This window comes from Puma concolor, chromosome B4, assembly GCF_028749965.1.
Source record: "Puma concolor isolate L17-30 chromosome B4, mPumCon1.1.hap2, whole genome shotgun sequence".
Lineage (NCBI taxonomy): Eukaryota > Metazoa > Chordata > Mammalia > Carnivora > Felidae > Puma > Puma concolor.
This window is the reverse complement of record NC_141673.1, coordinates 36757699-36778518: the sequence shown is the minus strand read 5'-3', so window position 1 is coordinate 36778518 and position 20820 is coordinate 36757699. Positions and strand designations below refer to the sequence as shown.

The window sequence follows — 20820 nt, the reverse complement described above, 5'->3', positions numbered from 1 at the left end:
AAAGTTGGGCACTTAACCAACTGAGCCACCCAGGTGCCTCAATTGGAGCTCCATTTTTATGAGATATCCTGCATTTGAAGACACTGGAAATTGGCATTCTTCAGAGCCATAGATATAGGACAGGTTAACCATAGATATAGAACAGGTTAACCATACAGAACTGGTTAACAAGATCTGTAACTTGACAGGGACCCTGTGTAAACACAGCAAGTTGCCCTTTTGCATATTTGCTTTTCCACTTTTTTTTTAAAGCTCTGGTCTTTCATTGCTGCCATCAGTGATGCTACATGAGATTTAAAAAAAAAAAAAAAAGTAACTCACCAACCCTTTACTGAGGGTCTATATTGTGCTGCTTTGGGGACTGTAGAGATGAATGATACCGTAGTTATCCTTGAAGTACATGCAGTGTAGTAGGGGAGACAGAAGTAAACAGAGAAATTACAATTCAGCCATTATAGTGTATGAACAAAGTCTGGAGCAGGGGGTGTGGGCATGTAGAGGGAGGTGTAAAATCTAGAGAAATTGAAAGGGAGTCCTTAATTTTGTGCGGTTGAGTTAAAGATTGTCAGATAACAGCAACCTAAGCACTTCACAAATGATAAAGGTTTCAAAAGATTGTTTCCTTTACTATTTCTGCATTTTTAAAGGAAAGAAGAAAGGACTCAATTAGTCACACAAATACAGTAACACTTAAAATTATTTAAGTCAAGGAGTTAGGAGTTAGGATGATTTTTCCATGGCAGCCAAAGTTAAATTTCTCCTCAACTTTCCTACAAGGGCCAAATAAATATTCAAATGATAGTATTTGGCATTTCTATTTATTTTATCCTTGGTGTTTGGGATTTCTATTTCTTTTCTTTCCCAGGGGGAGAAGAATATAGAATGTGGATATACATACACCATTCTTAAATATATGGATTGTGTACATGTCTTATCCACTCTTAGAAAATCTACCCATAAGTTTATGATACCTAGCACAGAATCTTGTTCAGTTCCTAACAGGAATTTAGTTTGTATGATTGATTGAGAGCTTGGCAAACAGGAAGGGGATGTAGATCCTCAGATTCTCAATAATTAACAGAAATATTCAGAAATATTCTAGGATACAAATGTGCTGCCTCACTCCATATATGATTTGTAAACCTATGAAGTAGACAAATAAGGAGGTGATTGTATTCATAGCCAAATGATTTTTCTCTTTATGAAAGGATTCACCTAGGGTTCCTTTAATTAGGTAGTTTACCCAGTGCATTTAAGTGTTAGTTTCCAGACCATTAACTCTTTGACAGAAGAATGGAGGGGCAGAGAAGCTTAAACCAGAGTATTGGGAACAAGCTTCTAGATTGTATTGTTCATAATGGAGCAAAAAGAAGGATGAATGGTTTCCTTCAGTGTTGACTTCTGGGAAAATATAATTTCCTTTTCATATCATATGTGAGTACTATCTCTATAAGATACAGTTGATAGGGAAGTGTAGGTTTCATCTGAGACATAATGCATTAAATGTAGACTTAGGTGTTCCAGAATGGTAATCTTTGAGGCAAGGCATGTCTCTGTAGCTGATGTAAATAATATTCCATAAACCTGTTTTGGGATATTAGATAAATTATACATGGCCTCTGAATGTGTGGCCAAATTGAATGCAGGTACATGGATGGATGAGCATCGTATGAGGCCAAATCCACCTTCACTGAAATAACTACTAAATACAAAATATCCAGATTAATTTATTCTGGGACAGCATAATTAGATCAATAACAGAATATTGGTATAACAAGCGGTAGAGTCATCGTAACAAATACATTTATATTGAGACTTGGGCTAGAAAGCAATTGTCAGCATGTAAGTGGCTATATGAGGGAGTAAAATAAAACTATTTAAAATAAATATGGATGATAAAGAACAGAATTATCCAATTTATATTTGTAACTATCTGAAAGTTATTAGCCCTTTCTTATAACGGGCTTTAAGAAATTTCAAGTCTCACTTGAGACTTGGATACATTTTAATTGGATGTAGAAGCTGGCATCTCTAGAATCAATCTTTAAAAAATGGTTTATGGCTCTTTCTCTGGGGATTAAAAAGCAATACAAACTATTAATAGATATTGAGCTAAAATGTCCTTAAAATTCAACACCACAGAAATTAAGTGACCTAAAAAGCGACATGAACTGTTTTTGAAATGTTTCAGAAGAAGTGGCCGAAGATATAATTAGTGTACTCGTATCCTTTCAAAAAAGAATTTCCCAGGGGCGCCTGGGTGTCTCAGTTGGTTAAGTGTCCAACTTCGGCTCAGGTCACGATCTCGCGGTTTGTGAGTTTGAGCCCCACATTGGGCTCTGTGCTGACAGCTCGGAGCCTAGAGCCTGCTTTGGATTTTGTGTCCCCTCTCTCTCTGCTTCTTCCCCACTTTCTCTCTCTCTCTCTCTCTCTCTCTCTCTCTCAAAAATAAACATGAAAAAAAATTTCCCTGATTTTATTATAGTGCTTGCCTGAAAAGTAGTTGCCAATGTAATTTTATTTTTATATATAAGATCATGTTAAGATCACAATAAAATGACTTGTGTTTACAATATATTAATAATCAAGCATTATGCACTCTTCTTTCACTTGTCCATTTACTTGTTCAGACATTTACTGATCACGCTCTGTATACTGCTCTAGAGGAGACCCTCTGTAGTGGAGGCAAAACTTGTAGTAGATGTTCCACTTTCCCATCCAGTGTTCTTCCTCACTGCTACTTGCTACATCTGAAATTCAGTTCAAAATTATAATTTATGTAATCTTTTCTTGTCTATTTTGTTTAGATATTATAATAAGCCTTTTTACTAAGCCTGGTTTGGAGTTAGTGAGTTTTCAGTTTATTTTCTAACATGTATTTTTTCTTTCCTGTTGACATTTTAGTGTATGGGTTTTCCCTAATCAGCTTTTTTTTTTTAAATTTTTTTTTAACATTTTATATATTTTTGAGACAGAGAGAGAGAGAGAGCATGAACAGGGGAGGGTCAGAGAAAGAGGGAGACACAGAATCCGAAACAGGCTCCAGGCTCTGAGCTATCAGCACAGAGCCCGACGCAGGGCTCGAACCCATGGACCACGAGATCATGACCTGAGCCGAAGTCGGACGCTCAACTGACTGAGCCACCCAGGCGCCCCCCTAATCAGCTTTTTTTAAAAGTGTAAATCTGTGTGAGTTGAAAGTTTTGCCCATTAGTATATCAAGTTACACTTAAACTGCTACATCACCTCTCTTCTTGGTGTTAGCCACCACTTTCAAGATTTCTTACACTCTTTAATCCATTATGCACTGATTTTTTTCTAATGGAAAAAGAAAGAGCTCTCAATCGACTTTATACCCTGAGAGAAGATAATAAGACTCAGAAATTAATTAATTTATAAATATACTAGTATTTAGATAGTAGGTGAAAGCATCTATTGTATGAAATAATATATATTACAGCTAGTCACCAGTAGTATACATTGGCATAAGGAAGAAAATTCCAAATCCAGCTCAATAAATTGCTTCTTGAGAGTGTACTGAGTATCAAGCTGGGTACTTTATAAGATAAACAGAAAGCCTCAGATCTTGCTTTTCATATCATTGTAACCTGGTTGGGAAGAGAGTCATAGTACATTACATGGCAAACATTACAAGGAGGTGGGGAATAACTGCAATAAAATTCCTTGACTGCACAGAAGGCATCATTGCTTAAAGAGAGTGTTGCATTGCAAGTCATTTAAGGGGTTGAGATCTCTGAGGAGGAAATGGACATTTTGAGATAGTTCCACATGATGAAGAAAAGCACAGAAATAGTATAAAAATGTAAGATATAGAAGTGGCTAGAAATAGGTTATTATTGTTTTTTATTTTTAAATTTTTTGTTTTTAATGTTTATTTTTGAGAGAGAAAGAGAGAGACAGAGACAGAGAGAGAGAGTGGGAGACACAGAATCTGAAGCAGGCTCTAGGCTCCGAGCTGTCAGCACAGAGCCTGATGTGGGGCTTGAACTCACAAACTGTGAGATCATGACCTGAGCCGAAGTGAGAGACTTAACTGGCTGAGCCACCGAGGGGCCCCAGAAATAGATTACTTTTAAAAGAGTTTTATTTTTATTTTTATTGCTTGTAGTTTTATGGTTTTACTAACACAAATAAGACGTGCACATAGGCTGTCTATTCATTTTCTTCATTGTACAGCCTGACGTTGGGATTGGTGACTCTGATGGCCACGTGGGCTGCCCTTTCCACAATACGTTGAGGTTCTTGGAGGAGACATCATGAGCAATCTCTGTACAGTGAGATTTGTTGCACGTTCGCAGCACTTCAGACTCCCTGACGTTGTGGATTAGGGACTTCCGGGAGCCACTGGGCAGTACGTGCTTTGTTTTCATGTTGCTCCTGTAACCAACGTTGGGCATCAAGAGCTGGTGCTTGAATCGTGTGCACACCCTATTGTCAGTGCCTCTGGGTTTCTGCCAGTTGCACTTAATCGTGACTTGTCCACCTGGTGCCCAATGAACTTCTTAGTCCTCTTTTTAATGATCTTGGGCTTCACCAGAGGTCTGAGGGTGGCTGTGATGCCAAGTGGGGGATGGCTGCCACCTCCACAGGCAGCGCCAAGGAGGAGGGGGCAAGTTTTTTTGCTTCTAGACATTTTCACAAATGATTATTTGCATTTTTTTTCTTTGTTTTGAACCTGAAGTCTGTAGGTATAGATAAGGGTTGAAGGCAGGAGTAGATTCTGTGTGTGTAATCAGTCCTTGACAGTTGCCTGGAGCTTAGTGGTTTTGGGACTGGAGTGTAAAGGTAAGTTGGGGATTCATGTCAGGGATGACTAACATGTAAGAAATAATCCTGTCTTTCAAATTTCCACTGAGAAGAGACATAAGACGACCATGCTAGCAATGCACAGTGTTTGCTGCAGCCATCTTTTGTTTTAGATAGAAATACCTGGGGTAGGTGTTTGTATAATTTGAATATTCTCTAAATTAGGCCAGTCCTTGCCATGTATGTCTCCTTAATCTCTGTTCATTTTGGAAGAGCTGAAACTCTGAGAATTTATATATAGAGCCTTTTTCTGAAGAAACTGGAAATGTTTTGTTCCTTGTAATGATACTTAGTTTTGTTTTGGATAGGAAGAACAAATGCCACTCAGCCTAATGAGAGAGAAGACTAAGTATAATCAGTTGTTCTTACGTATTACTTCCTTTAAAAGCATAGTAAAACTGGGTGTTTTCCCCTCTGCTGTGGTCAAAGGAAGTTTAGGCTGCTTGCTGTCAAATATTAGATTATGATTTTTCTGGGGCGCCTGGGTGGCTTAGTCGGTTAAGCGTCTGACTTCGGCTCAGGTCACGATCTCACGGTTTGTGAGTTCGAGCCCTGCATCAGGCTCTGTGCTGACAGCTCAGAGCCAGGAGCCTGCTTCTGATTCTGTGTCTCCCTCTCTCTCTGCCCCTCCCTCGCTCATGCTCTGTCTCTCTCTCAAAAATAAATAAACATTAAAAAAAAATTAAAGAAAAAAGAAGACTATGATTTTCTTTAAAGCATAGTGGATGAGATTTCAATTTGTCTTTCATATCAAAGGCAAGGGTGTCATGTTTATAAAGTTCCATATTTAAAGCTGTTTTAATTTTGAACAACATAGAAATTAATTATAACTTACACTAATAAAATAACTATTTAGAAAATAACACAAATACTATATACACAAAATATTGAATCTCAAATTGAGTCTATAAGATCCTCTTTCAAGCATGGAAAGTTTTATATTTTTCAACAAGGTTTTTATGAAACAGAAATCAACTATTTTTTATTTATTTTATGCAGTAAATATTTATTGAGCACCATGTGCTAGGTTTTTCTAGACATGGGGGGTGCAGAAAAACCTACTCTTGTAGAGATTACACTGTAATAAATTAACGAGGCTTTGCATTCTCTTATATTTCACAAGAATGGTATTAATTTGGTTGGTTATCATTTTATGTTACTTAAACTAATATTCTGCACAAATTATAATCAGTGTTTTGCCAAAAAAATACAAAAAATCAGTGTAAATGTGTATGTTATGTGGAATATTTTAAGAGAAATTGTTTAGGGGCACCTGGGTGGCTCAGTCGGTTAAGCATCCAACTTCAGCTTCACGTCATGATCTCATGGTTCGTGAGTTCGAGCCCCACACTGGGCTCTGTGCTGACAGCTCGAGCCTGGAGCCTGCTTCAGATTCTGTATCTGCCTCTCTCTCTCTCTCAAAAATAAACATTAAAAAAATTAAAGGAAATTGTTTAAATTATTATTTTTAAACAAAGGACAGATATGAAATGTCATATATTTGCAAATGTTTTTAGAAGCCCAAAATATAATTCTTCAAATTATAGTGGTAAGAGCTTATATACATCTTTCTGAATGGAACCATTTGTAATATGAAAAATATTATTTAATATTAGATTCTTGCTATAGGTAAAATTAGTGCACTTTTGAGGCTTATTTGAAGTTTTCTGTACCATGCTCTGCTTTCTAAGATATTTTAACATATTTGCAATTCTAGAAGAACGTTAGTGCCTTATTTTTTCTTCTTCAGTAGCTTCTACCTCTTACTGACTGAAAGTAAGATCAGTTAGTTATCTTAGACTAGCTGCCCTTGAGTTTTATTTCAACCACATCTCTCTATAATTGTGATTGTATGGAGAAAATTGATCCATGAATCCTTATGTTCCTTGGGAATTAAAAACAAATCCCATAGGAGGTAAGGAATTACTTTAAAGTAATGGAGCAACTGGAAATCTGCATGTAGTACAACTTGTCCATTTAATGGAAACAGACTTAACTAACTCTTTTGAATGAAAGGCGTATTTGAAATGACATGAAATCGATTTGAAATGTGGATAGAACTAAAATCAAGTGGTGTTTTATTAACTTGATCTATTGGTTGTTTTCTGTATCATATGGGACAGCTGTGTCAAAGGCAGTTAAGATAGAATTTTGGAGGCAGCCTTTTACATGTGATAAAAGGTTGTCCCTAGGCTTATTGACATCATTGGTCACATTAAATTATAAACCCTTGACTGGCTTGGTCTGTCTCCCTCTCCTTTCTCTCTTTCTTTCTTTCATTCTTCTTTTATAAATATTTTATAAATATTTCTTTTATAAATATTTTATATTTTATAAGCCACTAGAAAAATATCGAAATTAGGTTTTTCCTTTTATAAATATTTTATTTTATAAATTTTGTAATTTTTATATTATATATTTTATATATTATATATTATAATTTTCATAATATTATTTATAAATTTTATAAATATTTTATAAGCCACTAGAAATATTTTATTTTATAAATTTTATAGATTTTATAAATTTTTTATATAATATATTTTATATATTATATATATTTTATATATTGTAATTTTTTATAATATTATTTATAAATTTTATAAATATTTTATAAGCCACTAGAAAAATACCGAAATTAGGTTTTTTTCATATAAGAAATTTGACTGATATAAAGCGTGATTTTTTTTATGATTAAAGACTGGTTTAAGAAACAGTGAAATCACTTCTAACCTCTGTCCCTAGAATATCAGTTTTCATTTTTGATTATTCGATTTAAGTAGTATATATAATTTGCTTGATTGCAATCATACCGTAGACCTAGTTGTTATCATTCTGTGGAAACTCGGTTTTTAACAAACCTATCAGACCAGTACATTCATATATTCCCTATTCACTTTAATAATGATTACAACCATCTCTTCCTTTCAATGTGTGGGAACTCAGCTACTTAGTACTTAAGACAATATGTATGTTTAAAAATTTCTTAGTATCTATCTAGTTTCTGCTTGAATGTTTATGTTTATCGAGAACTCACTACTGTGTAACAGCAGCCTGATATATTCCTGGGCATCTTTAGTAGTTGCTCTGTTACATTGAGTCAAAATGCTCTTTTCCTTATACTTTCCCTTATTAAGCCTTGTGAAACAACACAGAAGTCAGCTAGTCTCTTTGCCCAGTGACAGCCTTTCAAATGTTTTAAGCCAATGGTTCTATCTACTCTTTAGCTTTTTTTCTTTTAGTTTGAACATCCCATTTCCTTTGTTCAGAAGTTTATGTGGCTTTATTTCTAAGTCCCTAACTATTCTGGTCACCTTTCTCCTGACATATTCCATTTAATCAGTGTCACATTTAATATCTAGCCCTATACTGAACACTACCATGAAACCACTACCTCCCTTGACCTGTCAACTGTATTTCTGCAGTTTCATAAGCTTTTCTGGCAGCCAGTTTACACTACTGGGCTTGGTCAATTTTTTCCCCCATCCTTCCTCCTCTTTTAAGCTGTATTTCCTTCTGTTGTCTTTTCTATATGCAGTCATTGTTTTACCATAATTTTCAGACTTCAAGTTTTAAGTCTGCTTTATTGATTTTGTTGGTATATATTCATTCATTTATGTGTGATTTTAACAAATATTTATTGAGCTCCTATATGCCGGGTATTCTAGCGGGTGCCGATAGATCATAATGGTCAAGATGTAGTACCAAAATGTATTTCCTCCGGTGTCTTGTGACCCTGATTATGCCATTAGAGGGGAATGATAATAAAGAAGATGATGATGATGGTTATAGCCAACGATTATCAGGTGTTGCTATATCTAGCTCTAACGACAGTCTTTAAGGTGTAGGTGCTATTATTATTCCCATTGTACAGATGAAGAAACTACAGCTCATAGAGATAAAGTAACTTGTTGATGGCCAGCTGGTGGTTGGCAGAGCTCGCATCACAGTCCAGATGATGGCGTGCAAAGTCTGTTGTTTTAACCATTCTGCGAAGATAGGAACAAGGTAGAAGTTTAAGTAAGGGAAAGACTTTGCTTTTCAGCATGAATGGCAAAGACTTCTTTGAAGAAATGGGATTTTGAGGGAGATGTTTCTAGCAGAGAAACTATCACTAGATGGGGGTGGGCACGAGGGTGGAAGAGTACAAAGCATTAAAGAGGAATCCCATTTGTTCAGTTTAGCTATACCGTGAGATACATATAGGCATGCTGAAATGTAAGAGGAAAAGGAACTAGAGACAGATTGTTGAGTACCCTATGTATCATGCCTACATAAGTGTGTTGTGTTGGTAAGAAGAAATCATGAATAGTTTTTGAGCGAGGGTGTTCCGTAGTCTTATCATGCCTTAAAAATACGACCTTGTAACATTCAGGAAGGATTACAAAGGATGCATATAGATGATCAGACTGGGAACAAATTCAGGGCTTGAATAAGTAATCAAACTAAGAGGTAATGAGAGCCAGACTTACCAGTTATCAGTGGAGGGAACATAAAGAACAGGTATGAAAAAGACAGGACATTGCTTCAATTGTTTTGTTTGAAACCAAATGACTATTGGAAGAAGCAAGAAGTAATAAATGAAAATGAAGATGCTGCTAATGGAAACAGTCAGATCTGGTTGAGGATTTTTTTTTTTTAGGAAGATGAGGAGTAGTTGACCTTTAAAAAATGTTGAGTTTGAAGTATTGCTGTGAAATCCAGATGGAATTATCTCACAGGCAATTTGAGAATCAGTGATATGGAAGAAAAGGTAAGAGTGGTAGATGGGAACCACTGTTAGATGTAAAGGGGTAGGTGTAAAACATGGTGCATGAGGGCGAGAGGACACATTGCAAGTGCTACTTCTAGGCTTGGAGATGACTGAAGGGATTTTCTGAAAGTAGTCTGTGACAGATATCAGCTTGGCTGTTTTCGTAAAGACTTTGTGTATAATTTCAACTTAAGCTCTTTTGTTCATGCATTTCCTGATTTTTTTTATGCTACATTCCATGAGTGGGTCAACCTCAAACACTTCATTACTAAGACCAGATGCTAATTCCACTATCTTGGCCAAAGTTTCAGATTTTCCTTTAAATTTAACAGCCAAATCCTTGCCTTATTTTCATTTCTTTCATCACTTGGCTTGAATTCTTCATGGTTCTCTCTTTGAACTCTTTCCTTTTGTAGTCGGCAAATTCTGTCTCTTCTGATTGCATGTTCTTAAGTGTTTCTTACCCGGTTGGCATCTTGTGGCCCACCATCCTATGCATGCTTCATCACCAGGTAGGCTGCATCTTCTGATTTCATTGAGGTTTCTGTAAAGTATTGCAGTTTACCTGTGTTGCAAAATGTAGCTTGATTTATATTATTTGATAATCATTTCTTTGGGATTTCCTGTGTGGTCTTTAGAGTATTAAGAAACCAATGGCCTTCCATGCCTCTGGCAACCAATCAGCTTTGTACTGTTTAGTGGTAAGATTATTACATTTGAAAATATTTAAAATCATCCTTTAAAAAATTTTTTTTAATGTTTTTATTTTTTTTGAGACAGAGAGAGAGCATGAGCAGAGGAGGGGCCGAGAGAGAGGGAGACACAGAATCCGAAGCGGGCTCCAGGCTCTGAGCTGTCAGCACAGAGCCTGACGCGGGGTTGGAACCCATGGACTGTGAGATCATGACCTGAGCTGAAGTCGGACGCTTGACCTACTGAGCCACCCAAGTGCTCCAAAATCATCCTTTTTTTTTTTTTTTTTTGGAATACTATCCTTTTAATTTTACAGATTTTAAAGAAACAAGAATTCTCTTGGGGCACATCTGACCTCATATTTAACTTTTGAAGGGAAAGTGTGGCTCCTCTGACAGGGTCAGGAATTGAATTCTCTATTATCCTTGAATTTTAAAGGGATCATAACAGTCAATCCATTATGGGAAATCTCTCCTTAAGTTTTATTGATGTTGGCAACTGTTCTGCTGAAGATAAATATATTTTTGCTTACTCTGTCCTAGGAAGAAGCAGAAGTGAAAGGTTGTAGGCTAAAGATATTGAATTAACTGCACAGTGAAGGTGTGACCCAGTAAATTTAAGGAGCCCAATATGCTTCAGTCTGACATGTTGAATTCATCTGAAAGATAATGCTGCCCATTCCCAGGAGAGAGTAATGGGCTTCATTAATTCCCATTATATAGGATGATTCTTTACAGGTGCATGGGCTGAGGTTTAGTGAGTGTGGTTTATTGGAAAAAGTCTATTTCTCCCTCTACTTCTGGAGGATTCTAATAGACCTATGTTAGCTTCACACCTCTCCCCTTTATAAGCAGACTCCTCGTCTTTGCATTTCCACAACTGAATGTACAAAATTTATATAAAAGGAAGTTTGCTCACTTAAAATTTTTTGTTGAGTTAAATGTGTTAGCTATTCTTTTTCTAATTCTTCACTTTAGAAGTGAGCACTGAAATTTCCATTTAGAGAACATTTTACTTGCTATAAAATGTATGAACCTCAGGACATTAGGAAAACCTAAATCATTTCAAAATGACCAAACAGCAGTAGCTAATTTCCTTTTAGTGAAGTTAAGCTTCACTTGTAAAGACTTCATTTAAAGTTGAAAGGCACTTATGCAGTGCCTTGTTCTCTATTACCATCACCCTAGAATCAGGGGCTACTTTAATAATTAATTCTTGAGGGCCGCAGAGTTTTTAAGGGATTGCCAAAAAATTTCCAAAAAACTCATGAATAGATGGTACCTTGGTTACGATTTTAAAAGGTTGTGGTCTCTGAAACCTAGTGTGAGTATGTGATAAGATAGAAAGCAGGGCCAATAAAATAGACTTCCATTATCTTCCGGTGCATGTATCGAGAATAGCTCTATTACCTCAAAGGACCACCAAAAATCTGTTTTTTTTACTTCAAATAACATTAGGCTGAGTTAAGGTTTGTTAAAAAGGGATTAAAGAAGACAATTGAGGTGATACATCCAAACTTTCATCCTTCATGAACTGGGATAGTTAGAACTACAAAATAAAGCCGATGGCAGGTAGCTTTCATAAGATTAACAATAAAGAACAAAGGAGGAGAAAAATAGGAAATCTATGATTGGCTGGGGCCACCTAGTCAACCTTGTTTGGGGTCAGAAGGTCCAAATTGGTTTAGCTTTGGGAATTGGCTACCTTGAGAGATGGAGCTTCTACTCATGCTGGGACATTTACAGGAACACATGGGTTGTCTAAATTTAAGCTTGCTAATGTGGTATCCTAGGTAGGAACAGCTCACTCTTGGGCCCAGAAATTTATTTCAAGAGATGAGCAGACTTTTTGACTATAGTTGTTTCTCACAATAAAAAGGGCAGGTTTGTAAGTTAGTAAACTTCCAGTGACTAGAAATGTTTAGTAGAGATTGGAAAAATTAGAGAAGATTCTAACTGGAATCTTTTCTGAGAAGAAAGATTGGATAAGGTTTGCTTAGGCAAATAAAATTTTTCTTCTGTTTATTCCAGTCCACACTCTAGAAATAGTTCAGGTTGAATTGTTGAAGCAGAGGTGGCACGGTGTATATGAACATGGGAATAAAAGTCAGAAGAGCCAAGAATTTTCCTTCTATAAAACTCTATTTTGTACATTTACCTGGTAGCTAAGACATTTTCTACTTTTCCTAAAACCACTTTTGTGTTTATTTTACTGTTATATAATATTCTTTTAGGAATTGAGCCTATGGTTCAGTAGTTCTGTATAATGCTATTTGGCCCGTATCATGTAATAATTCTTGGATAGGAGTCTTTGTAAGTGGAATGAAAAAAGGCCATTTGTGCTGTAAAAATCTATTGCCTTTGACAAAGGAAAAAAGAATCACTTTCTGTGTGTCAGTGTTTACTACCACCGGTGGCTTGTTTGCATCAAATTCTTCACTGTTGTTCATCAGATCATTTGCGTCCTTAGTCATTATACTTTGTTTCACTCCTCAATGAGAGTAAGCACAGGAGGCCATAAAAGAGGAAATTGACACATCAGTTACTCCATAGTATGGACTTCCCTACTTCCGTAAGAACCCAAGTTGATTAGCTGACCCTGAAAACTGTTATCTTCTAAAACTCTGGATCAGTTGCCTTTTGTTGTCTGCCATAGACAAGATAGAAATTAGAGTCTAAAATTTTCCATTATCCCAAAGGTCAGCCGGCACATTCGAGAACCACTGATGTGTGCCACCAAGTTTGAGCCTGCCGGTGAGAACCTGCAGAGAGGCAAAAGGCAACTGATCCGGAGTTTTAAAAGATAACAGTTATCAGGGTCATCCAATCAATTCAGTTCATTTGGGAGTAGGGAAGGCCACATTATGGAGTAATTCAAGTTCCAGCTTCTTCTTTTATTCACTTGTAAGCTCAAGCTTGGCGGCACATGCTAGTTATTCTTCAGTGTGTAGGTTGACCTTTGTGATAATGGAACATTTCAGGCTCTTATTTCTATCTTCTGTGTCTTTGGTAGCATTTTATGTATTGTGTCCAGCAACATGCTTTACTTACATTTACAACTTAGAGGAAGAAGGGAGCTGGAGTGATGATATTAAGGAGGGAGTCAAATCGCCTATTTTTCCCTGTGTCTTATCATTCAATGTTTGTATCTCCCCTTTTCTTCATGGAAATAGTTTAGCATTTCTTAGACATGGAGCTTAATTTCTGGACTTTTCGGACCTATGTTTTGTTTTTTACTTTATGCTAGTATTGCCATAGAACTGCTGACTTGCCATGTTTTAGTTTTATATTTTAAGTTAATCAATGAAAAAAATACAATTTCAAATACTTCCAGATGATGTATATTATAAAAAAGTAATTTCTTTTGTCCTTGTTCCTGTTGTGGTCTTTTCCCTCAATATAAGTTTTCCATAGTAAGTCTTTGCAGAATAAAAATTGTTTCTTACTTATGGGAGGTCTAAAAAAAATGATGGATGGCTTAACTTTAATGCTTCCATCTTTTCAAACAAACATAACAAAATTTTGCCTAACTCTTCCCATGTGCATGGCCACGTGCTATAGACCATGATCCAATAGAAAAGTTAATTGTGAGGTTCTCTAGGTCATTGGTAACAGTGAGCATGGTTGTAGGTGAAGTATTTGTGTTTATTTCTTGTGTAAATATATGCAGAGAATGACATCCCTTGCTTTGATTGTCAGCATTTTTAGGGCTCTGTGAATCTCTGTAATACTTAGTACAGCCGTGCCTGCTAAGAGTCGTTTAACAAATACTCTGTGATGTTAGTGTTCTAGCATGTTCAGCCATCATTTAATTACTCTCTCATATTCAGCCTGTTAGAATTTTAGGATGGAATGGGGCTTTTCCTGAAAAGAGATCTGTTTGAACCTCATGAACTACAAGCTAATTAATATGAAAAAAAAAACCAAACTGCATTATTAGTGATTAAATATGCATCTATAAACTTCATCTTCAATCTAAAATAGTTGCAGTGGGTAAACTTTCTTATCACTATCATGTATTTTTATTATTTTTAATCGTGCTGTGTAAAGATAAATTCACAGTAGGCATAAAGTTAAGATCTAACCTTTTCTAAATAATTCCTAAGAATTAGTATAATGGGCACTCTACAGCGTTTCACTTAGTTTTTAGGATTATTTATATTTCATCCTAGATGTGAGAAAAATGCTTAAATTACAGCATTTACAGTATTGCTTAGAAATGACCATCCAGCTACTGGTGCAATGTTTTCTTTTCAAGGAAGACTGCTGCTTTAGTAGGGCGCCTAGCTAGCTCAGTCAGTGGAGTGTGCGACTCTTGATCTCGGGGTCATGAGTTCAAGGCCCATGTTGTTAAAAAATAAAATCTTAAAAAGTTTCAAAAAAAAAAAAAAGACTAGTTATTAGGACACATTTTTTTCCATTCCTAAATTAACTCTAATGATTGGAAATTTTTTATTTTAATTAAAAGTTAATTTTCTTATCACTTTCAACATTAATGGCTCTTTTGTCAGGCTTGACATCTCTTATTTTCTAACCATTTAGATACCATGGTTCCTAGATCCTTCATTCTTCTGGTATTCTTGTGGATATTCTCCAGTTTATCATGGTTCCTTTGGAAGTGGGGTATTCTGAACTAGACACTGCTGATGACCTCATATTGCTTTCTAAGGAAACTGTATATGTTTATTAACTTACCTTATGTTTGTATTAATTATTCTTGCATGCAACTTACAATATTGATTCTTAATGGCCTTATGAATAATTAAAACACTCGTTTTGTCTGCTATTAAGCCACAGTTCTCTCATCCTTTACTGGTACAATTGATTTATAGACTTGGAGTCTAGGTTTTTATATTCAAGTATGCTAAATGTAATTCTTCTTGTTTCTCTTTTTTTTTTTGGTCTCTTGGAAATGTTTTGAATATTGACACAGTAAATGGAAGAGTGACTGTCTCCTTAAATTTTGTGCCTCACTCTAGTTCTGGCCCTGCTCTCTTCCTTCCTTACCATTTTTATTTTCTTGGAACTAAAGGATTCATAGCCTCAACTTGAAAATATTGTTTTAATTAAATAAATTCATAGTAATAGTGATGATAACAGCTCTCTTTTATTTTAATTTAAAAAAAAAATTTTAACGTTTATTTATTTTTGAGACAGAGAGAGACACAGCATGAACGGGGGAGGGGCAGAGAGAGAGGGAGACACAGAATCGGAATTAGGCTCCAGGCTCTGAGCCATCAGCCCAGAGCCCGACGCGGGGCTTGAACCCGCGGGGCTTGAACCCGCGGGGCTTGAACCCGCGGGGCTTGAACCCCCGGACCGCGAGATCGCCACCTGAGGTGAAGTAGGACGCTTAAACAACTGAGCCACCCAGGAGCCCCAACAGCTCTCTTTTAAAAGAGGGAGAAGTAAGCCTCATTTTACAAGTGAGGGGAATTAAGCTTAGAAGGGTTAAGTAACTTCATTTGCATGTTGATTTATTCAATAATATATTCATTCAACAAGTCACTTATTGGATACCTGCTATGTGATAGGAACCTGGGAGTTTGTTAAAAAATAGACGTAGCTTCTGCCTTATACCTCTTACAAACTGCTTTATAATTTTCATCAAAAGTACTTTTAATACAATGGGTTATTATTCAGAACTAAAAGGAAATGAGCTGTTGGAGAGCCTCTCTGACACAGTTGGTAGAACATGCAACTCTTGATCTTGTGAGTTCAAGCCCTATGTTGGGGGTAGAGTTTAGACAAAAAAAAAAAAAAAAAACAAAAAAAAAAAAACAAAAAAACACAAAACCCGAAATGAGCTGTCAAGCCATGAAAGGACATGAGGGAATCTCCAATGCATATTACTCACTGAAAGAAACCAATCTGGAAAGGCTCCACACTGTATGATTCCAACAATATGACATTCTGGAAAAGGCAAAACCATAGAGACAATAAAAAGCCTAGTGGTTGCCAGGGGTTAGGGAAGAGGATGGGGTGAGTAGGCAGGGCACAAGGAATTTTTAGGGCACTGAAACTATTCTATATAGCATAATGGTAGATACATGTCATTTTACATTTGTCAACAACATAGAATGTACACCACTAAGAGTGAATTCTAATGTAAAGCATGGATGTGGGTGATAATGATGTGTCAGTGTAGGTTTATTGATCTTAACAAATGTATCTCTGGTGTGGATATCGATGGTGGGGGAGTTTGTAGGGGGGCAGTGGGAACTGCTCAGTTTTGCTATGAACCTGAAACTGCTTTAAAAACAAGTTCTATTTTAAAAAGTATGCTTATATAGCCTATTTTTTCTCCCCCTTTTTGGGGGGATGGGGGAGGGTTTATAATATCATGGGAGGTTTCAGAAGTACCAAACTAAAACTCACATGTGTTCCTTGGTTATACCCTGGGTATATAGGCTATCCCCTGGGTTAGAAGCCATTAATGTTGTTAGCTTATGATACCAAGTAAAATGTTTCTGGGTGATTTTGTGGTAAATTGATTTCCAGTTGAGCATCTCTTCCAAATTCCCAGTAGCAAATGGAGAATTTGACAATATTATCAAACATGGGTGTATTTTTCTGAAACAGTTTTAGAGTTTTATAAAAATGCTTGTGACTATCCTGTGGTAGAGTTATTTTGTCCTTAGTACAGCTGAGTACATTGCAGTAGGTGGTGTTTTCCATTTTCTATGTGGTGGTCTGGCCATGACCAAATAAATTATCCTCATAATCCTTACATAGCCTGGGACAGATCCACAGTCTGAATCCAGGTGTGGGAGAAAATGCTAAAAAAAAGACGAGAAGGAGGGTGGAGGGGGCATCTTAAAATCCTTCTTTGAAATGATGCTAGAAGGAAACTAGAGTGTTCTGAAGAGTTTTAACTTTAGTGTTCTTTTATGGAACTGAAATTAACCTGTGGTAATACCTCTTCTATCATTGTTTCTGGAAAATGACATGTTCTATAAATTAATTCTTATATTAGCATTTTATATTCTGAAACATTTCCCTTAAAAGTTGGTGGCAAATCTTTCTAAAATGTATTTCATATTTGCTTTCCTGAACATTCATCTTTTTACATGACTCAGTACTATCATTATGATCATTAAAATTTTTTTTTTCCTGTAACATGTAGACATATTCAGGAACTCATCATACATATAGGAAATGTTTTTCCCACACAAAATGGCCACATGCTTACGGTTTTATTTTTGTATTTTAAGAAAATATCTTTAATATTTTTTCCTTCATAATTATGCTGCCAGGTGTTACTTTTGCTTTTCCTGAGTACTGTAACAGCCTTTCCACATTTCCTGATTTGTTAAATCCAATTTGCTATGGAATAAAAAATAAGCGTATTTAGCTTGTTAGTATTTCTAAGTGTGAGTGGACAATTATTAGCGTAGATATTTTCCTTGGCTTAGAGAAAGATGGGTAAAAATCTACAGTTGGGGAACATACAATTGTTTTAGGATTTGGACCTTTTGGTAGTTTCATATTGACTCTCATTCTTTATTTCTACAGGGAAACCCCAAGTATTCCTGTTTCTGGAAGGAGCTAAGTAGATTTTCTTTTTTTAAATTTTTTTGCTTTTTTTTTTAAAGTTGACTTATTGAGAGAGAGAGGGAGCACATGTATGTGTGCGAGAGAGAGAGAGAGAGAGAGAGAGAGAGAAAGTGTGTGCATGCACACGCATGGGGGAGGGGCAGAGAGAGAGGAAGGGAGAGAATCCCTAGTAGGCTCTGTATGGTCAGCACAGAGCTAGATGCAGGGCTAGATCTTACAAACCCTGAGATCATATCCCAGCGGAAATCAAGAGTCAGACGCTTAACCAACTGAGCCACCCAGGCGCCCCTCTTTTTTTGCTCTTACGTTCTCTAGTTCTATCTATAGTGCTGAAAGACAAGGTAGATATTTCTTATCTTGATCTGTGTTCTAGTCCTGAATCTCTTCTTATACTTTCCTTTAATCCTTTCCAGTATTTCTCTCTTCCCCCTACCTCCCCTTACAAAAATAGAAGAAGAGTAATGTGTAAATATTAAATCCTGGTGCTAGTTGTTATTCAGTCTCTTAGACAACAGGTATTGTATCTAAATCTTATAATTTATATTGAAGGGACTGGATCTTTAAGGAGCGACTACGTAATTTATGCAACAGGCAGAGTCTATTAGCAGAACCCAGAGCCCTCCTTGCCTGATAAGGTTTGGTGACCAGAATGGGTCACCATGTGACTTTGATATATTAATAAAAGTGAACACTATTAATTATAATGATTTGGGTCAGGATAGTTCTAGAATTCACTTATCAAAGTGTGTAGCACAGAGCAGGCATTCAATACAGATGTGTTTAATGAAGAGAAATAAAATGCTAGTTAGATGTTTGGATAAAAATTAATATATATAACATGTATCAGTGTGTGCAGAGAGGAGTGATGCCAATATTTTATGTAAGGAAAAGAGAGAGAATAGATTAAAATAGTAGGAATTTTATGTCTGTAAAAGTTTAGTAAAATTAAATGGCCTGGAAAGTTGTTGTTCACTAGGATGTTAGAAATGGAAGCCTCGAAAGAGCGTGCAACTCTGGATCTCGGTGTCATAAGTGTGAGCCCCATGTTGGGTGTAGATATTACTTAAATAAATAAAACTTTAAAGAAAGAAATGAGTGCCATGATTCTGTGATTTATGATTATTGAAATTTGCATTCGAATGTTAAGCTTTCTAGTTAAATAAGGGGGAAGGTCATTATGGATGAGATTTTCAGGAAATAATCTATTAAAAATAGACATAAGTAGTTTAGAAACCACTGTATATGTTTATTATGATTTAGCTTCTCCTTTGACAGAAGAGGTAGGGAACTAAGAGGACTTTCTTAAATTGATTGAGAGTCGACAATCTCAAGTGAGTTTATTTGAAAGTTTTTTGAGCTCTCGATAGTACTGGAAACAGAAGGTATTTATAATGGGTCAAAAAGAGTTGGAGATGTGAGGAGGGATGTCCTTATTTCTTATTTTCCTGCTGACCCTGATGGGAAGGGCACACAGGGCTCCCAGATTCAGTCAGCCAGAAGAGTAGAGAGCCAGTCAGGGTTGAACCCAGAGACACGAGGTGAACGGTGCTGATGTTTTTAAAGTAACTTCAATTTCTCAATTGAAAAAATGTTTCCAGTTCTTCACCAGTAGTTTCTGTTGTCACTTCTGCTTTCTTCTCTGCTTTTCATGCATTTTATGAAAAATTTCCTTCCTTAATCACTTCTCTTCCAGTTATGTTACATACACATAATTACTCAAATGATTAAATGGGATACTGTATAGAAGATTTAACTTTAAGGAAAGGAAATTTTCCTATGAGGAGAAACTTTGCTTGTGCTGTTTATATAAGGTATTATATATGTATTTTAAAGTTTATTTATTTATTTTGAGAAAGAGAGAGAGCATGAGCCTGTGCATGTATGAGTGGGGAAGGGGCAAGGAGAGAGAGAGAATCCCCAGCAGGTTCCATGCTGTCAGTACAGAGCTGGGCGAAGAGCTCTGTCTCAGCAACCTTGAGATCATGACCTGACCCGAAATCAAGAGTTGGATGCTTAACTGACTGAGCCACCCAGATGCCCCAGCTTCTATATTTTTGTGACTTTTCCTTAATATGTCTTTACAATTTGTTCCTTCTGTAATAGGAAAACACAAAACAAAACAAAAAACTCCAGGTTGGTGGAGAGTGCCTAAGTTTCTTCATATCAATAAGTGAGAAAGTCCACATAAATAATTAATAACTAATTGAAACTTTTACCACAGCTTGAACAGCACTTACTTCAGAGTGCTGGCTTTGATAAATTGAGGACAAATGGCAGATGATCCTGGACTTGGATAAATTTACGCGTATCAAGTTGATATACAAACTTCACTTTTAAAAACAAATGTTTAAATAAATTCATTAGGGGCGCCTGGGTGGCGCAGTCGGTTAAGCGTCCGACTTCAGCCAGGTCACGATCTCGCGGTCCGTGAGTTCGAGCCCCGCGTCGGGCTCTGGGCTGATGGCTCAGAGCCTGGAGCCTGCTTCCGATTCTGTGTCTCCCTCTCTCTCTGCCCCTCCCCCGTTCATGCTCTGTCTCTCTCTCTGTCCCAAAAATAAATAAACGTTGAAAAAAAAAATTTTAAATAAATTCATTAGTCAGTTCTATATTCTACTTCAATATCTTGTCATTGAGTGAAGGAAATTGGTAAATGAGCACATAATTCATTGTGGTTTGGGCTTTGATGAAAGTACTGTATATCCCGTATTCATCCTGTATAGATTACAATAATAATAAGAGAAGCGTATGTTTGAGCACAGGGACGTGCATTCTGTTTTCATGCATTAAAACCTTAGAATACCATGCTAATGTTACCTCAATAATGGCTGCACTAAATATGTAATCTTCTGACGTTTAGCTTTGTGCTACCTTTTCATCATTTTACTCCACGCCTCTGAAGATTTTTCTTGTTCCCTGGTAAGTTTTAGAGTTTAAAGTATAATTTTAATGGTCTGCTTAAAAAAGATATTTTTAATTTTGCATTCCATTTCG

The 20820-nt window shown here is 36.3% G+C and overlaps 1 protein-coding gene and 1 pseudogene across 2 annotated transcripts in view; one reads left to right on the top strand and one right to left on the bottom strand.

Moving 5' to 3' along the window:
- The window catches only part of TMTC2 (transmembrane O-mannosyltransferase targeting cadherins 2), a 404595-nt gene that overhangs the window by 104825 nt on the left and 278950 nt on the right, over nucleotides 1-20820 (top strand). The gene's annotated exons all lie outside the window — the stretch shown is intronic.
- Nucleotides 4174-4654, bottom strand: LOC112863708 (large ribosomal subunit protein eL32 pseudogene; annotated as a pseudogene).